The sequence below is a fragment of the Gopherus evgoodei genome, chromosome 1 (assembly GCF_007399415.2).
Source record: "Gopherus evgoodei ecotype Sinaloan lineage chromosome 1, rGopEvg1_v1.p, whole genome shotgun sequence".
Classification (NCBI taxonomy): Eukaryota; Metazoa; Chordata; order Testudines; family Testudinidae; genus Gopherus; species Gopherus evgoodei.
Genome location: NC_044322.1, coordinates 74,537,801 through 74,560,010, shown reverse-complemented (window position 1 = coordinate 74,560,010; position 22,210 = coordinate 74,537,801).

The following is a 22,210-nucleotide window of genomic DNA, read 5'->3' as shown; positions in this document are numbered from 1 at the left end:
ATAAAATTTCATTTTTTTTCATTTACAGTTGATGCAGCCTCATGGCAGATTAAAAAAAAAGGTCTGGGGCACAATTTTGTGACCGTGTATTGTGTATAATGTATGTGATTTTTTTTGGGGGGGGCGCAAGATGGAAGTTTTGCTTAGGGTGCAAAATATCCTTGCAAGGGCCCTGGGGCCAGGGAAGGATGACCTGGCTGGAGCTGCTCCAGCAGGCTGGGCAGCGCAGCTGAAGCCTGCTCCCGTGGGCCAGACCAGGCGGCGCGGCCACAGCATGTTCCAGCGGGCTGGCCGGGTGGCACGGCAGCACCATGCTCTGGCGGCGTGGCCACAGCCTGCTCTGTGGGGCGGGGCTGAGTGGCAGGGCTGCAGCCTGCCAGCTCCAGAGCTGCAGCTGCTTCAGAGGCTGGGGGAGAGCAGCATGGCCAGAAGCAGAGAGATCTGGCCCCACCTCTTCCCTTCCAGCTCTGTTGTCTGTGCTGCCTCGCCTTGCTCCCTCTGTTGGGGAGAGGGGCTGTGTCCCACCTCTCCCTCTATATACCCGTTCATAAATTGACCCCCTTCTCTGGGGCTTCCCTTTTTTATTAAAAAAAATCAGGCTTATGAACGAGTATATATTGCAGAATTGAGGGCTTAGATTGTACATTCTTTGGAGAAGGGACTTTCTTTTTGTTATAAGTTTGTATAGTGTAGTAGAACTCTTGCTTCTAAGTGCTACTGTAATGCAAATGATAATAATAGTCTTACATAGCAGTTTAAAAGCAGGTTGGATCCTTTATTACAACTATAAAAGCAAACATTTTTTATATGTAATCAAAGTTATCTTCACTGAAGGGGAGAGTTTCCTAGCAGATTTGCCCTTGAGGTGCCACAAATCACTTAGCCCTGTTTCCTTCCCTACTTCCTTATCTGAGGGCTTAAAGAATGTAAGTGCATATTTCAACTTTCTTTTTTTTTCTGTCCCTTTGTTTTTAGCCTCTTTCCTCACCCACTTTTTTGTTCAGACCGTCAATAGCAGATGTAAACTAATATAAATAAAATGATTACTATAATCGAAAGCTTAGCATTTTTTCTTAAAAATCTCAGGTGCCTTAAAGATGTTACCCTTTCAGAACCACAGATCTGGGCTTAAAAGTTTAGAAAAACAGGTGTGGGCAAATCCTTGTGTAGGCTGCCATAATGGAACCAATTTCTACCGCAAGCACTTCTAAACTGTGCAGCAATGTTAATTTACTGTATCTCCATTAAAAAACCCTTATTACCATCCATCCCTTCCATACCTGACTATGGCCTGTAGTTGAAAATACTTTTGATGTACAATTTGTACATTGTCAGCAATGATTATTGTTGATAATGGATTGCTTTGCTGTGACCTCTGGACAGTCCAGATCCACGGGCCTCAACAATGTTGTTTTGACAGTCTGGGGACAGTCATTCCCAGGGAACGGGAAAACTTGTAGTAACCTTACCCAACTCATCAGTTCAGCTTCCCAGACCTTAACTCCATCTCTACTGTCTAGGCAGCCTAACTGTCCAGCATAGACTTCTGGCTCCCTCTCCTCCCTTGTTATAAATTGGAATCCAGCTTTGGCTCCCGGACCCCTCCCCCACTGCTGATTCCATAGAACAGTGAAGGGACTGTGCACTCTGATCCATTTAATTCCACCTTATGGGGAAAGATGCAGAGCAAGAATTAGCTGCAGGCATGGCCCAGCAGCCTAGGAAGACAGAAAAGAAAATACCAGGTAGACCTGGCTGCAAAAAAACCAATGAACTCTCAAGCAAAAATGCTGAATTCTGCTATCCTGAAAATATGCCATATTTCATGGCCACACAACCATAGAGTCTATGGGATTTGATTGATGCAGTTCACCCTTGTCAGAGCCATTGGTTCAGGTTCTTTACAGACTCATTCAGACACTGGTTTACAAGTTGTTTCACGTTTTTGAGGTTATCTTTGGAACCACAAGGGCTAGACATTTTCTATTTGAATGACAGCTGAGATTCCAGAGCATGGTTCAGCAGCAAATGGGGGAAACTGTAGACAATTCTGGAACCATGGATTCATGAAATACCCAGGGCCCTGGCCATAGGTTCCTTGATCCTGGGGAAGAGTTTAGAATAATGTTCACAGTTTCAGATGCTATTCAGGCTACTGTATATGGCAGTAGGGACATTGCAAGCTCTCTACTAGCTACGGGCCTGTGGCAGAGCCAGCTGCTTTCCTGAGCAGCCACCACGTTCTCTGGCCGCAAAGAGGGGCACTCTAGTAGCATGAGAGGTAGCATGGCACGAAGGACTGAGCCAGGATTAATCCTAGCTTTGAATATTTTGGCTATGTAACCTGTCAAAGTCCACAGAGGGATTTAGCATCACATTTGAGGGTCTAAAGTTAGAAAGATAAATCCAGAGGTGCAGATTTATCAAGAAAAGGGTAGCAACACTATTGCATAATGGACATGGGGTGGGCTCTGAGATTTATGTGCTTACCCTGCCCGCTAATCATTTTCACCAACTCAACTGACATGTGGCTCTTTGGGTATGCCAGTCTTCTTCAGTTTACAAAAACCAGGACAAAACATTTGATTTCTGTAAAACTGAAAAGAAGGAGGCCTTGCAAACAGGGACATTCTTGATTTCAAGGAGACAGAGTTAATCTATTTTGTATATACAAAAACAAAGATTATGTTCTTCATTTGCAAAGAATACAAAGAAGGGCCTGACCATAGTGAAGAAGAATCAGCGTGTGTGTCTTGGCCATGGGTGTGTGAGGTGTGATGATGGGCCAGGAGTCTATTTATTCCAACCCGTGAAATATTTTGCAGCCACTGCTCTTCACCCAGTGCAGATGCATTTGTAAAATGTTTCGTAAGACAAGAGAAAAATACTAAGGCTACTCTCTTCCTTAAGTACCAGATGTGTGGAGAGTGGCTTTGGGTTTTGCACACATCCATCCCTTGTCTGTTTTCAGATGTATATTTTAAAAAATATATTCTAATTACAAAATATTTTCTTTTTCTAGACTCAGACACAACATAGTAGTGGTGACCACATGAAAGACAGAAATGATAGCACTATTTGGTAATGCAACACCACTCTGGTAGCTAAATTTTGGGAAAGGAGAGTTTAAGAACCAGGCAGACTCTGTCTCTTATTTTTGAAGTTTAATTAATTTGTTCTCAAACTGATGAGATAGAGATTTAGGACCAAAGTTGTTGACACTGCATCCAGGAATGCATAAGGATTATAGTCCATCTGCTACACACACTAGACCCAGAGGAGCAGCAGAGGTCAAGCTGGCAAGGAGCCTAGGCACAGATTTATAGCAGCGCACTTAGTGAACTAAGGTGAGATTCACCCTGTCAGCTTCATAAGAAATCCTGTTATTCGCGGAAGGAAAATTTCAATGGGCTTGTTTAACATAAGAATCCACTTCCAAACTCTTTTATTTTTCTTTCTGAAGGTTTAATTTTTCATTATTTTTCTTTTGTACACATCTCCAGGTTTTTAGGTCTGGGTCAGCACCGGAAATGGAAGTGCTGAATCAACAAAAGAGAGGCTGTTTTTATAGTTGGTTTTCTGGACTAATCAAGACTAAAATATGATGGAAATCTTAGGACAAAGTCTGTTCTCTGGAGCTTTTCAGCGAAAGGCCACAATCCAATTTAAGGCCACACTTAGACATGTACATTTTTTCATGAGTATTTCCACTGAGTTCAATCAGACTAATGTGAATAAATTTATGTTTACAGAATTAGGGTCCAAGTTCCATGTATAAATTGCTAGATTTTAATCTCAGTTACAGCAGTGTAAATCCAGATTAACTCCACTGACTTTTTTATTTGGTAAAACTGGCTCAACGCCAGTGTTATTGAGATAACAATCTGTCCTGAGAAATTCTAGTATTTGGATAAGCTTCTGAATTTTTGCATACTTTTCTGACATGAGTATGCAGACATTGTAAAGTTTACCTATTCAAATTTATGGACTGACATTTTTTCCCTGTGGAAATGTTATAATTAAAAAAACCTAGTGGTTTGGGCCATCTCATCTTACATTAATAGCAAACTGAATATTTGAAAAAAATAAGAACATTTGCAGCTGGGTTTTATTTCTTGGACCTTTTCAACCATTGTGGCAAGTTAGGCTTGCCAGAAGAATGAAATAAAGAATGAAAACTATTAGAACAAATAACATTGTAAAGAAAACAGTTTAAGAAAGCTAGAGTTTTCTTTAATGTTGACTAAATTTTAAATCTCTCTCTCCTTCTTGAGTTCTGTCACGTGACAAAAACTATGCTTGAGATATTTAACTAAGCTACGGAATACATACGTGGCATCAGCTGTTTGGCTGTGATTTTAATTTCTCTGCATGCATCTTATATTATATATATTTTGATTGTTTTTGAGCCATCACATTCTTTACCACTTGCCTAAAGAAATAATTCAGAATTTTTGAAAAAATAAGTTTGAGGGATGGTTATTTTCTTATCAGTTCATATATCTCTGCATCAGAGCAATAATTTCATTATCAACTTGCTGCCTGAGAGAGGTTTCCTTCCAGTTTGTTTCTGACAGCATTCAGCCTAAGCCTCTGTCTGGTCACTGGCAATAGGATTTCTCTTTGTGACAGAATATACCATAAATTGTCAAGAATGTAGAAGCAAATACTTTAATGCATAGAAAGCACCTTTCACAATTCAGCCATTGATAACTGTCGGACAGAGAAACATTAATTTATTCCTATACTTACAGTATGAACCTATGACCAATAATTTTTTTCAATGGCAATTGCAGTATGTTCTACTGTGCAACACTTCATTCTCTTCCCACCTACAACATCTAACTCTTCTGAGTGGTGTCCCAATGGGTTTTCCATATCAGGATAAGGATGCACACTGGTACTTCTGATCCAAGATTTCATCAGCTGTGTCTGTGGATCTGCGCCTGCACCATAGACACTCTTGTGATTCAATGTGATGGAACACAGGAAATGGGTGGAGTTCCTTCTCAACTACTGGCAGCTTCAAACAGAGCATCATTAGCTAGTTACAGAGTTTGCTACCTCTCCTGATTATTCTTTTATTTTCTTTCTTTGGATCATTATTAATTATTAATTCTTATTATTATTTAGCACAAATGTGTGTGTGTGTGTGAGAGAGAGAGAGAGAAAGAGAGAGAGAGATAGAGAGAGAGAGAGAGAGAGAGAGATTTCCATTCTCTTAATTTACGTGATCTGGATCTTTGTTATTTTTTTCTCAGACTTTCATCAGGAGCCTCGAGAATGGGTTATACCCAAGACCCTGGGTGTCAAACCCTGCCAGACTTGCCTAAGTTCTTTCCCCTACATCAACAGACATTCAAGCTGCCTCCTTTGCCTTGGAGAGACCCATGTATACTCCAAATGCAAGATCTCTCAGATATTAAAAGTAGATCAAAGGAACTGAGGGAGATAAAACTAAAAGTCCTGTCGATGGATCCACAGGATCCAACTCTCCCCTCTGTATCTTGGATGGTTGCTCCAAGAGCCCCAGAAATGGTGTCTGCTGCAATGGTAAGCAAAGACCCCGGGACTCCTTCAGATCATCAAAGATTAAAAGACCCCTTTCTCCAGAATGGAATAAGCAAAGTAGAAAGTCACTCTTTTGGTCTGGATCTCAGAAGATCTTGCATGCAGATACAGGTACTGCTGAGGCTCCTGTCCTCTTGGATACTGAGACCGTGGCACCAGCCAAGAAGACCATGCCATGTACCCAAGAAGCTGTCAGGTAAACAACCTAGAGCAGCAGTGGCATCATTACTGGTCTCAGTGTCTTCAGAATACAAGGACTCCAGAGCCAAGCTGAAATCACTGTTGGTATCATCTTTTGTAGTCAGTTGTGAAGATTTGTACTGTCAGTAATGCCGACCGACATTCTGATGAAGTGGGTATTCACCCACAAAAGTTCATGCTCCAAAACGTCTGTTAGTCTATAAGGTGCCACAGGATTCTTTGCTGCTTTTTCTGACTCCTAAGGGTCCCTATTCAGAGTCCCCAGTACTGTTCCAATTCCTATTCCTTGAGGACCTTCAAATCCCGGAGAGGGAAATGAGAAACACTGTTTCCTATTCACTTTCCTGACTCTACTTACCCCATAATCCTACCATCTTCACCTACAGTGACTCATCCTCCAGTACTGACATGATCAGTAGTTCCACACAAACTCTTAGGGGGTACTGAGACACTTTTCCAGCTACTACTGACACAACATCATCTGGTACTGTCTTAGTATTGACCTTTTGTACCGATACAATTACAGGACACTCTCCAGACCCTGTTACTGACTAAATTACCTGTACTAACACCACTTGCCCCTCTGATAGACACAAGGAATGGCAACTCAATACTGAGTTGTCCGTACAAGTTGTTCTACTGTCCACTCTCCCTCCTTTGATGTACACTTTAAGGAAAAAACTCCCAGCAGGATATATACCCAGTAGCCCTGACAATGACAACCTTTGGGACTTGCTCCTTCCTTTATGTGCCACCACAATGGGCTTATTGGCAATGTGTTCTATACCATCCCGTAAGAGGGCACATCTGCAGCAACAATTGCCCTTGGGCCCTGCTTCACAGCAGTGTCTTGCAGAAAAGCAAAAGCCGGCTGAGAGGGAAGAAACACCACCTTACCACAAATCCTCTTCCTCACCAAATGAGGTTGTCATGCCTCCACCACCCTCTTACATTGTTACCCATGGTTTTGCTGAATCCAAAGCTCTTGGTAACTTTACTCTTTGTGAGGTCATTGCAAGAAATAAATCAATGGAAATACGGCCCATTCAGCTGATAGATAGTTGATGCAAGATGGCAAACGAAAGTGCTTTCACTCAAAGTTTCTACTTTAGAGTCCAGCACTTAAACACATCCACAACAGGTAGTAAAGCACTCCAGATTAACCCCAGATTCATATTTACCCTGGGTCTTGAGAGGTCTTGAGTGGATTTCTGTAGATGTCCAGAGATCAGCTTTCTATCTGCAGAGGAATTTGAGGGGTGTCCAAGTGCCGAAATGTTCAAGTGTCCACCGAGTCTAGGTTTCTTCTTCTTCTTACACCCAATTTGTTAGTATTACATAGATTGTTCATCAAATGAACTGCTGAGCAGAAGCTAAGTTAAGTGTGGAGTTTTCCAGCCTGTCAGGCAGGCAATTTTCCAGCAGTTAACCAGACGTATTTCATGTAGCAATAGTTAACTATTGCCAGTTTTTCCATCTTGCAAAACCATATGCTTAGGAAAAAGCTCAAGTCAGGATGGCACAGATTGGTGTTTACTCCTAGTGGTCCTCACTTCCTCCATCCCCTCCTGGTCTGTTAGTTGTGCTAAGGCTTCAGAAACAGCCTTTCTAGCTGCTTTCAGCAATGAGCATAACAATTGGTATTCCAGCTGCGGGCAGTGGTTTAGGCATATTACTGGGCTCTGGGCTATCGAAATTTTTCCCTCCTACAACATGAATCATTTCAAGGCTTTTCAAGACCTTATATGTATAACGGAGACCTTACCTACTGTGTTGGAGGAGATTCAGGAAACACAACATTCCCTGTTGGACATCCTTCATTCATCTCCTCAGGGTAAAATAACCTTTCCCATTAACAATGTTCTGCTGCTCCCAACACATACAGCGTAGCACACTCCAGTTATCCTACTGCCTATGCGCAAACAGGCTGACAAAGAATACCCCATCCTATCAAGAGTCTGGGAGTAATTTTTTATCCCACCCTACACCCAACTCCCTGGTTGTCGAGGACATTAACAAATGGAACAGACAACACTGGTCCTGCTCAGTGCCATCTGACTAAGCGCTGAAATTATTGCAAGAGTTACTCCTCAGCAAGAGCTGTCTTCAGCATCTTTGTGGTTCGGAGTAGCCAGTTACCAAGTCCTGATGGAAAAAGTGATTTCATACACTTTTCAATGTTTTTGTCTTTTATTGAACACCAGTCTTAGGTTTAGAGGGAACAATTTTAAGCCCTCATAACAGAAAGCCACACAACTGTGAAGGCATCTCTCCTTGTTCAATGCTGCCGATACAGCTGCATGGTCCATGGCTATGGCAGTAGTCATGCACCAAGCTTTCTGGCTGTGGTCTTCTGCTCTCCCCTGGAAGAAAGATAATATATTAAAGATCTTCCCTTTGAGGGGCCCAAGCTGTTCAGTGATGTCATAGACTGGACCCTTCATCCTCTGAAAGACTCCTAGGCAACACTACAATCTCTGGGCATGTATGCACAGGGAGAAAATACAGTATGTTGAATGGTGTCACCCAGTCTACAACCTTCTCATAAGAATGGCTGAACACCCCCAGAAAGAAGCCCAGGTTTACTAAGAAAAGGCCATCTTCTACAGCTACTTCCCAGTCAACAAAATATTCAAAACAACTATTTTGACCTATTGGTCAAGGGTCAAGAACTCTTTCCCATTCCAGATCCCATGCTGTACCTTTCCTCTTTCCACCTTTCTGGGGATCATCTCTCCCATTTCAGTTCCTTTTCACTCCACCTACTCTCCATCCCTCTTCAGGGACCCTTCTCACCAGGGTCTCTTGAAACAGGAAGTACAATCCACAGAAGGCATGTGGGAGTTCTGCTTTTGCAGCATTGTCTCTTGGGGATCATCAGTACAGATGCCTTCCTGATATGCTGGAGAGCACTGTTCCAAAACATAGTTCAGGGCAAATGGACCCCTCAGGAGGTGATCCTCCATATCAGCATATTAGAGCTCAGAGCAGTTAGCTATGCTTGCCCGAACTTCCTACCCCACATCATAGGCCAGCCATTCAGAATGATATTGGACAACAGAGCAGAAATATATTGTATCAAATCAACAAGGAAGAGCAAGAGCCCAGTACTTATGCACAAAATCCATAAAACTATGTAATCTATGCATATCACACAACAAACAGATCTCAGTGATATATCTGCAGAACATAGTGGCACACTCCTCAGCGTGTATTTCCAGGTCAACCATAAATGGAAGCTGAACAACGAGGTATTCCAAGAGATATGTTTTGCCTAGAGACATCCAGAGATCTCTTTGCGACACCTTCCAATACAAGTAAAATATAATTCAAACAGTTCTGCTCAGGGGAGGGCACAGCCACAGCTCAACAGGAGATGCCCTAGCCACTTGCATATTGCTATATACTTCCACTAACCCTTTACTGCTCAAGGTTCTAAACAAATTTCAACAGGAGAAATTAGTAGTCATCCTTCCTCACACTATTGTGGCCAAGAATCAGGTGTGGTTCCCAGATCTGGTTTGCATGTCTCTGCACCAGCCTCTCCACGTTTCCAGACAGCAAACACCAGCATCTCCACCTTCCCCAGACCCAGGAGTCAGGATCCATCAACCACCACAAACTCTCAGCAACCTCTAGGCATGCCTACTTAATGGCTCTCTGATATAGAACAATCCTGCTCTCCCAAGGTACAAACAGTATTGTTTAATAATAGAAGACCCCCTGATAAGGAAAACTTACCTGCAGAGATGGAAACACTTCCAGACTTGGTGTAGCCAGTCATCTATACCTCTTCTCAAGTCTTGTTTAACACACATTCTCAATTACCTGTTCAAATTAAACACCACAGGCTTATTACTAAGCTCCATTAAGGTTTAACTAGATGCCATCATAGCTTTTCACACCCTCACCAAGGGATTTTCAGTTTTTACCCACATGATCACTAGAACATTTATCAAAACCTTGTTCAACTTCTCTCCTATCAAGTAGCCAACTCCTCCATGGGACATCAACTTTGTCCTCAGTGCTTTCAGAAAACTCCCATTTGAACCTATGGGGAAATGTTCACATTTTCATTTGTTCCTTTAGACCTCATTTCACAGACCCATCACCTTGGCCAGATGGTAAGGGAACTTGGTGCCTTGATGGCTGACTCATTGTACATGGTTTTCTATTATGATAAGGTGATACTACATCCACAGCCTTGCTTCCTACCTAAAGTTACTTCAGAATTCCACATTAATCAGGAGAGTCACCTTCCTGCATTCTATCCCAAGCCTCACTTTTCAAGAGAAGAAACAAACCTCCATTCACTGGGTGTAACAGAACCCTTGCCTTTTCCCTAGACAGGCCTACACCCCTTTGGACTTTATCTAGGCTTTTCATATTGATTGCAGATGGAATGGAAGGGCATCCAATTCCCACCCAAAGACTGTCAAATGGGTTGCAGAATGCATCTTAACTTGTTATGGAGCCTTGTTAATTGCAATTGGACTTTTATCCTTTGTGTAGACTGCAGCTAGTCACAAGGGAGCAACATAATCACATAAACCTACACTAACCATTACATTAAATGCAATCCCCATTAGGCAAAGTTCATTTCTAAGCTCCGAGGATCCACAGTAGTTTGGACCAAATCTATAAAGCAGCCATAGGCACAAAACCCACAATTGCCAACTAACCTGGACACAAGGCATCTGGATCAATGTAACAGCCCTTAAATTCCAAAAACATGGGACTTGTCCGCTGAGCTGAAGAGAATCTCCATTAGTTGTTAGTAGTAGTAGGGCTTTCATATTTTTTCCGAAGGCTGCGTCTTCCTAGTAGAGTGTGACATTTATGCCTCCTCCCCTTATGTGCTGCTCATCCTAACTCCTAAGGTGGATGCTATAAGCTTTGCCTGAGGAAAATTCTGCTCAAAGACATTTTTGGTCACACACACACACACACACACACACACACACACACACACACACACACACACACACACACACACACACACACACACACACACACAGAGGCAGGAGAGTTCATGGCTTTCCCTGTTTATCTGCAGATGACTCACTTTTCCTAAAGGATTGTTGACTAGATAAAGAATTCCCTCTAGAATGCTGATCTGCTCCTCCTTATATTCTTTTCTTAAAGGCCTTACTCTTAATTCAGCTCTTTCTATGACTAGAACACATTAATATTCTTAAGATTACAAAGAAGGCATTTTAATACATCACACATTCACCTAATTATGAGGGAACATTTCACTTAATACAAATTAATGTAATGTAAAGAATTTATATTTGCAATGGTAAATTTTGTAGGTGTTAAAGTTTATGTCATTTGGAAGTTAGTTTTTTGGTAAATTGGAATTTCAAAAGCAACATCATCAATTTGTGTATGTTCCTGGCTGAGTTGTCATGGGGCCTGGCATGCACAAAGTTTTGAAAAGCCCTCTTTAGAATTCTGTGTGTTGAAGCTGAACTGCAATCCAGAGCATTAGTAAGGTCATTAAGGGTTATTCCTCAATCCTCTCTTCTGAGCCACTCAGGCTTTTCAGCATTCTTACATGTTGTTGCTGACACACGTCTCCAAGATCATGGGTTGTCACAATTGATAGTCTCACCTGACTTGAAATGTTCCAACTATCTGTACACATTTCAGAGTTTCATGGCTTCAACCTTATAGAGCAAGGATCAGCAACCTTTGGCATGCGGCCCACCAGAGTAAGCCCGCTGGCAGGTCGGGCCACTTTGTTTACCTGCCGCATCTGCAGGTTTGGCTGATCATGGCTCCCACTGGCCATGGTTCGCTGCTCCAGGCCAACGGGGGCTGCGGAAAGTGGTGGAAGCCGAGGGGTGTGCTGGCTGCGGCTTCCTGCCGTCCCCATTGGCCTGGAGCCACAAACCACGGCCAGTGGGAGCTGCGATTGGCCAAACTTGCAGATGTGGTAGGTAAACAAAGTGGCCCGGCCTGCCGGAGTGCTTATCCTGGCAGGCCGTGTGCCAAAGGTCGCCGGTCCCTGTTGTAAAGTTTGCATATATTTATGAATCTCCTTACAGCCTAAAATTTCATTTAACAAAATTACTGTCACTGCATATTGCTTACATTTCATGCCCACAACTGCCATTTATAATTTTCGCTTCAGAGGCCTCACAATGTTTTTCTGAGGAATCTTAAAAATGTAGGAAAAACTAAATTATATATCCTGAAAAATTCAATACTATATTAGAAGTCATGAGAAGACCACTTTTTTGGATTCTCACTCCCATTCTCCATCAGGCCACTTAGAAGTGTAGAATTGGTGGACTCTTAAAGAACTGGTAAGTGTTAAGAGCTCATGATAGTCAAGGTATCAATAAGAAATTCAGCTGGCCGGTTTGCAGATGGCACTCAAAATAGAATCGGAAGAGCGGGACAATCCTTCAAGTCTCATTTACAAAACTGTCCACTAGTGTCAATAAGAATTAAGAGAAAAGAAAAATGTATTGTCTTGGACCCTACCCTTGAGTGGGACAGAAGAATCAAGAGAGGCCAGGTGGGCTAAAGAAAAGCAGGACGCTCAAAAGAGAGGAGCCAAGAGAACACTAGAGAAGGATAGCAGTCCTTTCAGAATAGAGGAATGAAGTTAAATAGGACCCTGGAAGAGAACAATTTCCACCGGCATGAGGGGACAACAAATACTTGAATTAAGAGTTTCAGTTTTGAAAGTTTCAGCAAGAGACAGATAAAAGAGAATGTCAGAGACTATACAAGGGCTACTTTTGGGGAACAATGTGAGGATCAGAGGAGCTGGGCTTACATTCACCTCAGTTTGTAGATTCTTTATATTAATGTTATATATGAGAAGACAAACACAATTTTGATTTGATTAGTGAAAATAAGAAAGATTTTGCATTTCCCTAGTGATTTGCATGATTGATTTAAAAAAAATCCCAACAATCCTAAACTAATCCCAACTCCCTTCAACCCACCCCAGCTGTTATAAACCTGTGACCAGAGAACCAGAAATACAGATATTTGTATATGCTGCCCCTGTTGGGTGCTGGTTTTATTTGTATTCATTCCTTTAACAGTACAACTCAAATGTATTTTATTTGATAACTTTTTATGCAGATCTTACAACACATTTTTCTACCACATGTTGGAACATTTGTGCACACATATACACAAAAATCCCATCTTTATGTTTGAAATTTATGGGAACACAATTAAAATGAGAGGGGTCCAAAGGTATCAAGATAATTACATTTTTCTAATCTTACTAAACAAGATAAATTACCTGCAGGCCCTCTTATAAAAGATGAAATCTTCATAATAAGTGAATTAATCAAGCAGCAGCTTGCTATTGCACATGCATTTATAACAGGAATGATTCAAAGACTTATTTTATGGGGAAATTAATGGAAACAGGCTTTTCATTCTTCTGCACCAATTGAAAACCTCAGCAACCAGCTGCCCACTTGTCAAGAAAACAGAAAGAAGCTGGAAACAAAGATAAATAAAAACACCTTTTTCCTGGCACTTTTGAAGAGAAAAAGCAGCTCTCATTTACAGCAGCCATCTGTTTGTTATTTAATATGGGTGAATTACATGCTGTAATGAGTTTGTTTCTGCATCACTCAGTGCAATGGAACACAAGTTCAGTCTCATAATGTGCAGCAGTTTTTAAAAGCTAATCATTTAATTGGACACAATAGTCAATGACAAATGGAGATGTAAAAACTCAGCCAGCTGTAGAGTGAATATGTAATCATTGTGAAATCATATTATTTTACATGCATGAAGACTTCTTAAAAGTAGCTGCTTTTGGTCAGCACCAGAGATTCTGAAGAACTGAAGAAACATGATGAAAAGCAGCATTTCAGAATTGTTGTTCATATATATTGGACCACATTCAGTAGCATGCTGTAGCTGCCATTAAGTTTAGGTATCTCAAATCATCTCCAGATTAGTTAGTAGCATTTTGCAATTTTTTGTTTACATGTGTTTGCAACATACATGGTTCAGTAGGCATGACCTACTGTTTTTTGGGTTAAGATGTACCTAATATATTTCTGTTAAAGCTGCCTCCTAATTCCTACTTATTTTCTACTGTAGTACACAATATCACACACAAATAAACAGGAAGAAAGTAGGCTTGTGTTGCCAGAGATAGGAATTAATTTAGGGAACCTAATCCTAAATATTGCTGCACCTTGCAGTGAGGGACTGCAGAGTTTCTAGGACTTTACTGAGAAGCAGTGATATTTACAAAAAAAAACCAGTATGTCATACAGATTCTGTAGGTTCAGCATTTTTCAGCTGACTTCAGGTGAAGAGCAACCTGCTAAGCCTCTTTGGGGCAATTATTTGATGAAATTCTTACCTGCCACAGATGGTCTAAACATCCTCCTCCCTTTAACTATGCTGAGAGTAAGAAAAGCAGGTTCAGTTGGTGTCAGTCATCTCTTGATGGAGTGGGCCTAATTAATCTCTGGTAATTAATCTCTCCATTGATATCGTAAGAGTTGCACTGGGGATGAATTTGGCCTATCTTGTTCAGAGGCCTCAGATACAATAGGTGAGATTATTTTGCATTCTAAACCCAGCTTCCACTCAGTGGGGATTTTCCATTCTAGTTGTCCCCATTTCTAGAAGGCATGTAAGTAGGGAAGTTATTTGGGGGATATTCCCAGGTGCCAAATGCAATTTACTCAATGTGGTCCATTTGTCCTTTGCCAGTTAAATGCTATCTATACAAGGTCTGAACTGTTTTATCTTGTTAGGATTTATATTTATTTTATCTATTAATAGGCTAAACTCGCTACTGAAAACACAAGATAAAAATATAATTTGTCATGAAGTCTCCCAAAGGGAAGAATGCATAGGATGTGCAGAGGAAGTGGTGGATGGCCTTGTCACATTATCTGGAGTCATGATTATGAGTGCCTATGTCAGTGCAGATTGTCAGAAACAGGATAGACACCGCAAAGTGGTGGTATGTCCTATAATTAACTTTCACCAAGCCAGTAACAAATGTGAACTCCTGGATCACCATAAAACTCTCACCATGGAGTCACAGATAGTCCTCTAAGGCTTTCCATTCTCTCTTGCCACCCACACAAACTGGACTTAGTGATAAATGGTCACTTACACCAACAATCACAAAATATTCCTGTTGTTTCCAATCACAAGGGACCAGTTACTTACCCCAGATCAATTGGTACCCTAGTTCTTATATCAAAGACAGCACATTTATCCAGTCCTGAAATATATTAGCTCAAGGTTTATTAACCAGAAAAAAGATAGGAGACAGTTATTAACAAGAAAACATATACATATCAATGAGCTGCAATCTAAATCCTAAGAGTGACAGAGTTATAGTGATCTGTCAATTCAAAATGTTTTCGGGGTGTACCCAGGGGTAATCGGAGAACATGGTGATCTCTACCTTAGTTTAATGTCTCTGGCCCTGTCAGAGTTCAAATAGCAAAGACATGAAAAATTCTTATGTGACCCTATTCTATCTTTTACATTTAATCTTCCAGTCTATGAGATGAGCACCCTTGCAAGTAGCATTCCCAAGGTGTGATAGGGCTAGTCACCAGTCCTTTGTGTTGCAAGGCTCTTTAATGGCCAATTAATTTTTGATAGGCCTCCTGAATGGGTGGGGAAGATGATGATTCCCATGCCTGGGTTCACAAGTTAAGAGCAAACTTTTTGAAGTTATAAAGCAACAAGTGAACGCACAACTTCACTTCTCTACAGAGGAAAAAGGACAGTAAACTATCTAAACTCCTACATGACAGAGGGGGCTACAACAGTGGTACCATTAACTCACCCAGCAATATTGTTAATCTCTCCAACCATAAACCTAGCCCAGCAGAAGAGTCTGTCCTATCTCAGGGACTCTCTTTCTGCCCCACCACTCCCATGAACATGATACAGTACTGCAGTGATTTGGAAGCCTACTTTCATCATGTCCGACTTCAGGAATATTTTTAACACACCACTGAACAGTGCACTGACCCACAGGAACCCTCCTACCAACACTGCAAGAAGAATTCTGATTGGACTCCTCCTGATGGTCAAAATAACGGATTGAACTTCTACACAGAGTGCTTCTGCAGATGTGCACAGGCTGAAATTATGAACAAATAGCATCACTTGCTCCATAACCTCAGCCATACAGAATGCAACGCCATCCACAGCCTCAAAACAATTCTGACATTATAATCAAAAGGGTCTGAAAAAGGAGGTGCTGTAGTCATAATGAACAGGTCGGATTTTAACAGGAGGTTGTCAGGCAACTCGCCAACACCACATTCTACAGGCCACTATCCTATGATCCCACTGTGGAGTACCAAAAGAAACTACACCAACTGCTCAAGAAACTCCCTGTTATAGCACAGGAACAAATATACATGGACACACCCATAGTGCCCCAACCAGGGGTATTCTATCTGCTACCCAAGATCCATAAACCTAGAAACCCTGGATGCCCCATCGTCTCAGGCACTGGCACTCTTACAGCAGGATTATCTGGCTATTTGGACTCTCTCCTCAGAGCCTACGCTGCCAACACTCCAAGTTATCTTCAAGACACCACTGACTTCCTGAGGAAACTATAATGCATTAGTGATTTTCCTGAAAACACCATCCTGCTCACCATGGATGTAGAAGCTCTTTACACCAATATTTCACATGAGGATGGACTACAAGCCGTCAGGAACAGTGTCCCTGATGAGGCCAAGGCACACCTGGTAGCTGTACTTCGTGACTTTGTCCTCACCCCCAACCATTTCAGATTTGGGGACAACTCATAACTTCAAGTCAGTGGCTCTGCTATGGGTACCCGCATGGCCCCACAGTATGACAACATTTTTATGGCTGACTTAGAACAACAATTCCTCAGCTTTCGTCCCATAGCACCCCTACTCTGCTTGCACTACACAGATGACATCTTCATCATATGGACCCATGGGAAGGAGGCCCTTGGAGAATTTCACGTGTATTTCAACAATTTCCACCCCATCATCATCAACCTCAGCCTGCACCAGTTCACACAAGAGATCCACTTCCTGGACACTACAGTGCAAACAAGTGATGGTCACATAAACACCACCCTATACCAGAAACCTACTGACCGCTATACTTACCTACATGCCTCCAGCTTCCATGCAGTCCACATCAAAAGACCCATTGTCTACAGCCGAGCCCTAAGATACAACCGAATTTGCTACAGTCCCTCAGACAGATACAAAAACCTACAAGATCTTTATCAAACATTCTTAAAACTACAGTACCCATCTGGGGAAGTGAGGAAACAGACTGACAGAGCAAGACGGGTACCCAGAAGTTACCTACTACAGGACAGACCCAACAAGGAAAATAAAAGAACACTGCTGGCTATCACGTACAGCCCCCAGCTAAAACCTCTCCAGCGCATTATCAACGATCTACAACCTATCCTGGAAAATGATCCCTCACTCTCACAGAGCTTGGGAGTCAGGCCAGTCCTCGCTTATAGACAGTCCTGTAACCTGAAGCAAATACTCACCAGCACTACACACCACACCACAAAAACACTAACCCAGGAACCAATCCCTGTAACAAACCTCATTGCCTACTCGGTCCCCATATCGACTCCAGCGAGACCATCAGAGGACCCAACCACATCAGCTATACCATCAGGGACTGATTCACCTGCACATCTACTCATGTGATATATGCCATTATGTGCCAGCAATGCCCCTCTGCATTGCTGGCACATGATCAAACCAGACAGTCTATACATAAAGGAATAAATGGACACAAATCGAACATCAGGAATGGTAACATACAAAAGCCAGTAGGAGAACACTTCAGTCTTCCTGGATATTCTATAATAGATTTAAAAGAAGCCATACTTGAACAAAAAAACTTCAGAAACAGACTTCAAAGAGAAACTGCAGAACCAAAATTCATTTGCAAATTTAACACCATTAATTTGGGCTGGAATAGGGACTGGGAGTGGCTGGCCCAATACAAAAGGAACTTTCCCTCTTCTGGTATTGACACATCCTCATCAGTTACTGGGAGTGGACTACAAACTCCCTGATTGAATTGGCCCTGTCAACACTGATACTCTACTTGTAGGGTAACTCCCTTCTCTTCATGTGTCAGTATAATAATGCCTGCATCTATAATTTTCACTCCATACATCTGAAGAAGTGGGGTTTTTACCCATGAAATCTTATGCCCAAATAAATTGGTTAGTCTTTAAGGTGCCACTGGACTCCATATTATAGTCAGTATCGTGACTAGCACCTATTCCATATTAAGCCCTATTCCTGGAAGAACTTTTTTTCAAGTTAAATGGACCTCAAACCACAGTAGCTTCCATAGGATAACTTTCAAATGCCTGACATAGGTTTTCTTGTTTTTTTTTAAGATAAAACTTTTAGAATCAAAACACATATTTTGCCCAATGTATGAAAAATGACACACTCTCCTTTTGTTTGAGGTCCTCGATCTCTCTCTTGCAGCATGGTAAAGACATGCATGCTTCCAGGCTCCGCCTGGTAACTACTAGTTACTAATCTTCTGCATTGGTTTTTGATATACACCTCTACCTCAATATAATGCAACCCGATATAACACAAATTTGGATATAACATGGTAAAGCAGCACTCCAGGGGGGCAGGGCTGCACACTCAGGCGAATCAAAGCAAGTTTGATATAACGCAGTTTCACCTATAATGCAGTAAGATTTTTTGGCTCCCGAGGACAACGTTATATCGAGGTAGAGGTGTATCAGAACAGGGGTCGGCAACCTCTGGCATGCAGCTCACCAGGGTAAGCACCCTAGCCGGCCAAGCCAGTTTGTTTACCTGCCACGTCGGTCAGTTCGGCCGGTTCGGCTGATCACAGCTCCTGCTGGCTGCGGTTTGCCTCTCTGTGCCAATGGGAGCAGCAGGAAGTGGTGCAGGTGAGGGAAGTGGTGCAGCCCCCATTGGCTTGGGATGGCAAACCATGGCCAGTGGGAGCTGCGATTGTCCTAACCTGTGGACATGGCAGGTAAACAAACTGGCCCGGCCTGCCAGGGTGTTTACCCTGGCGAGCCGCATGCCAGGGGTTGCTGACCCCTGTATCAGAATATAGAAATCCAGAGAACATCTCTTGGACTGTTATCCAAGACTATGGGACTGTACAGACATCATCAGAAATGGAGAGAGTTGGCTTGGGTGGCATCAGTAATGATGTTATGTAAGCAGATTATATTGAGGAAATGTACTAAATTTAACCTTATTATTGGGAATTCTTGTGGCAGTCTTAACAATAGTGAACTTGAGGAGCTTATTCTATGACCCAGTCATTCCCATACTGAAATGAATGGCAAAAATCCTTCTTGCTTCAAATCAAATGGCATAAAATTGCTCCCTGATCTTTATTCACATTTTTAAGCTAACACTTTATTTAGAACAATTTATCACAATTGCCAAGCAGTGCCTGAAATTACTTTGAGATTGCACAGCAGGTCAAAACTGACGTGGTGATGGCAAAATTGGGTGTAGACATTTACACAGCATCTGCCCACAAGTCTGTCTCAGGCTACTCTAATAAAATCTCACTTTATGCCTCACTACACCTGATCCTAGGACAGTGATGAGGCTGTAAGGGAGTGCAGGCTCCGGTCTTCAGGTACACCCACAGGAGTTAGGGAGGCGATCAAGGCCTTGGTCTCTGTATCATCAGTCAGAGGGATTAAGTGTACCACATGGTGCAGGCTGTATCATTCTAAAGAGTAATATAATCTGTGCGCTCTTCCATGCACAGCGGTGATCATTCCTCAAGCTCCACCAATGAAAGTACAGCTTTGTTCACCTACCAACTTGACATGCCTAAGGGCTTGTCTATGCTGTCCCACAGCACTGAGGATGTGAATAGCAGTTTTCAATGAAGCACTACTCTGTAACTCCTCTGTGTGGATGAACTAAAAGGTTGCTAGTTCTCATTAACATAGTGCTCTTCAAACAGGGCTACATTAATGTGAACTAGAAACCTTTTTGTTTGTGCCTACAGTGTCCAAATGGGGGAATTATAATGCAGTCCTTTTGTGAACTCTGCTACACACAACCCCTGCAGTCTGAACTGGAGGGCAATGTAGACACAGCCTAAGTGGCATGATTTTGCCCTTTTTCAGCAGTAAATTTCTTCCACAAAACAGAACAATAAATATTTTTAACAAATGTTCAAACAATATTGTTGAGGTTCATACAAACCTCAAGGCAAATCCTTATTCATCTTTCTGAAATCCAGAGACAGAGATTCACTGAAAGGTTAATATGAAACAAGAGCGTTTTGTTATTAGAAATTCATTTTAAAAATAAAGAAACATGGCACTTACCGTAAAATTCACTTGCCGTGCAATGGATCTGATTGTGCTAACTTGTTCATTGAGTTTGGAGATGGTCTGACACTGAGACTGTCGTAAACTCATACAACCCCTTTTACCTATGTTCTTAGATAATATAGTAGCACCTAAGGGCAGATTTTGCAAAGCACCTGAAAATGGAGATAGGCCGCTAGTGGCATTTACTAAAGCACCTCAAAAGGGTAGGTGTCTAGCTTCCATCAAAAGCCCGTGGTCTCCAAACTTTTTACTTGGCATCTCCCTTACCCCTGTCTGTGGCCCCTATCCCCAGAGCTAGGGCCAGGACTGGCCCATGGCTCCAGGAGAGGGGTGGGGGCGGGACACGCACATGGGTAAGGACCACAGCTGGAGCCAGGAGCAGAGCCCCAAGCACGGTTCTGGCAGGTCCTCCAGCTGGGACCCTGGGTTGGGGCCAGGAGCAGAGCCCCTGGTGCAAAGCCAGCAGCAAGCAGGACCCCAGGCGCGGGGCCATGAGTGTAGCCCTGGGAGCAGGGCTGGGAGCACTGGGACCCTGTTTGTGGGGCCAGTGGCCAGGACCCCATGCAAAACCTGAGGGTGCTGCAACACCCCTTGCACTCCTAGTTCCCGCGTCCATGAATTAGAGTAAGCAATCTAACGTTTAAAACCAATCTGACATTTTCCATACAGGCTAGAATTGTATTAGCCATATTCTATGACTTGGATATGCTGCAGTGAAGTCCACACATAGCTCAAAGCTAGCAAGGAGATATATGGCCTTCACCTGCTGTTCATTACCATGATAGAATTAGCAAAATGAAGGGAACATGTTGGCAATATGAAGCAAAACAGCAGGTGATATAATGGAAAAATGGATATCAAAATGCTGCTAGAAAAGAAGGTGAAAAGACTATTTATTCCTACATTCTTTTACTATTAATAATTACTATTATTATTTGTTTTATAGTAGTGCCCAGGCATTCCAATTAAGCATGGGGCCCCATTGTGCTTGTTGCTACACAATCATAAAACAGAAGAAAATCCCTGCCCTAAAGAATTTACAATCTAACTAGGGGCAAGACATGACAGATGAGTGTCAAACACAAGGGGTGGGGGGAAGAAGGAGGAAGGAAGAGGGTAATATTGATGGGAACACATGGATTAGTAAACTCCATAGACTTACTGCTGTTGCCTTTTTTGGAGGTCAGATAAATGAATGAGAAATACTGAAGAATCACTTATCTAGCAAGAAGATAACTTCTTAAGCCTTATTTGATCACAAACTCTCAGTGGGCAAAATTTTATGTCCATATTAGAATATATATCATGTTATATTGCAATGCCTGTTACGCTGCTTTATGAATCTGCAAAGGAAATAGAACAAATCTGTTCTTGGTAACTCAGCAGTAATTCTTTATGGTATTTGCACCGACATTTCACAGACACTATAGATTCAATTGTATTAGGTCTTCCAGTACCTACTGCAAACTGTAAATATATGTGTAAAGTATTCTATCTACTGGTATTGTATGACATAATGTTACTTTTCAAGGAAATTATGTGTCCTCTACTTATGCATCAGTAGTGTCCAGTGAATGCACTAAACTGTTCCTAAAGTACAACTCCTGGAGCTCCCCCAAGGATGGTACCCTCAATACCTTCACGTTTGTGAGAATGTATTTCTTTATCCTTAAATTAATTAGGACAAATACTCAGCTGGTGTAAACCAGTGTATTGTCATTGAAGCCTACCGCTAAGCACATGTCCCATGGTTATTTACTCAGACAACATCAAGTGACTCAGTTTCATATCCCAATAGCCCTTTGGGAAAAGAATGCTCTTTGTTATAAATTAAACCTCCCCAGATTGTAATCCTGATCATATACTATGTTCCATCTTTCCATATAAAGCAGGTTTGTATGCTCCCCCTTAGGTGCTATGGCAAGAAACAGTGATAAGATTAACCATCAGTACACTAGATCAAAAATAACCAGAATTCTTTGACTCATCTTCAAAAAGACATACCTTTATTATGAATTTACTTTCACAGCTTTATCATTTGTTCCACTAATAATCTCAGGAGGATGTCAA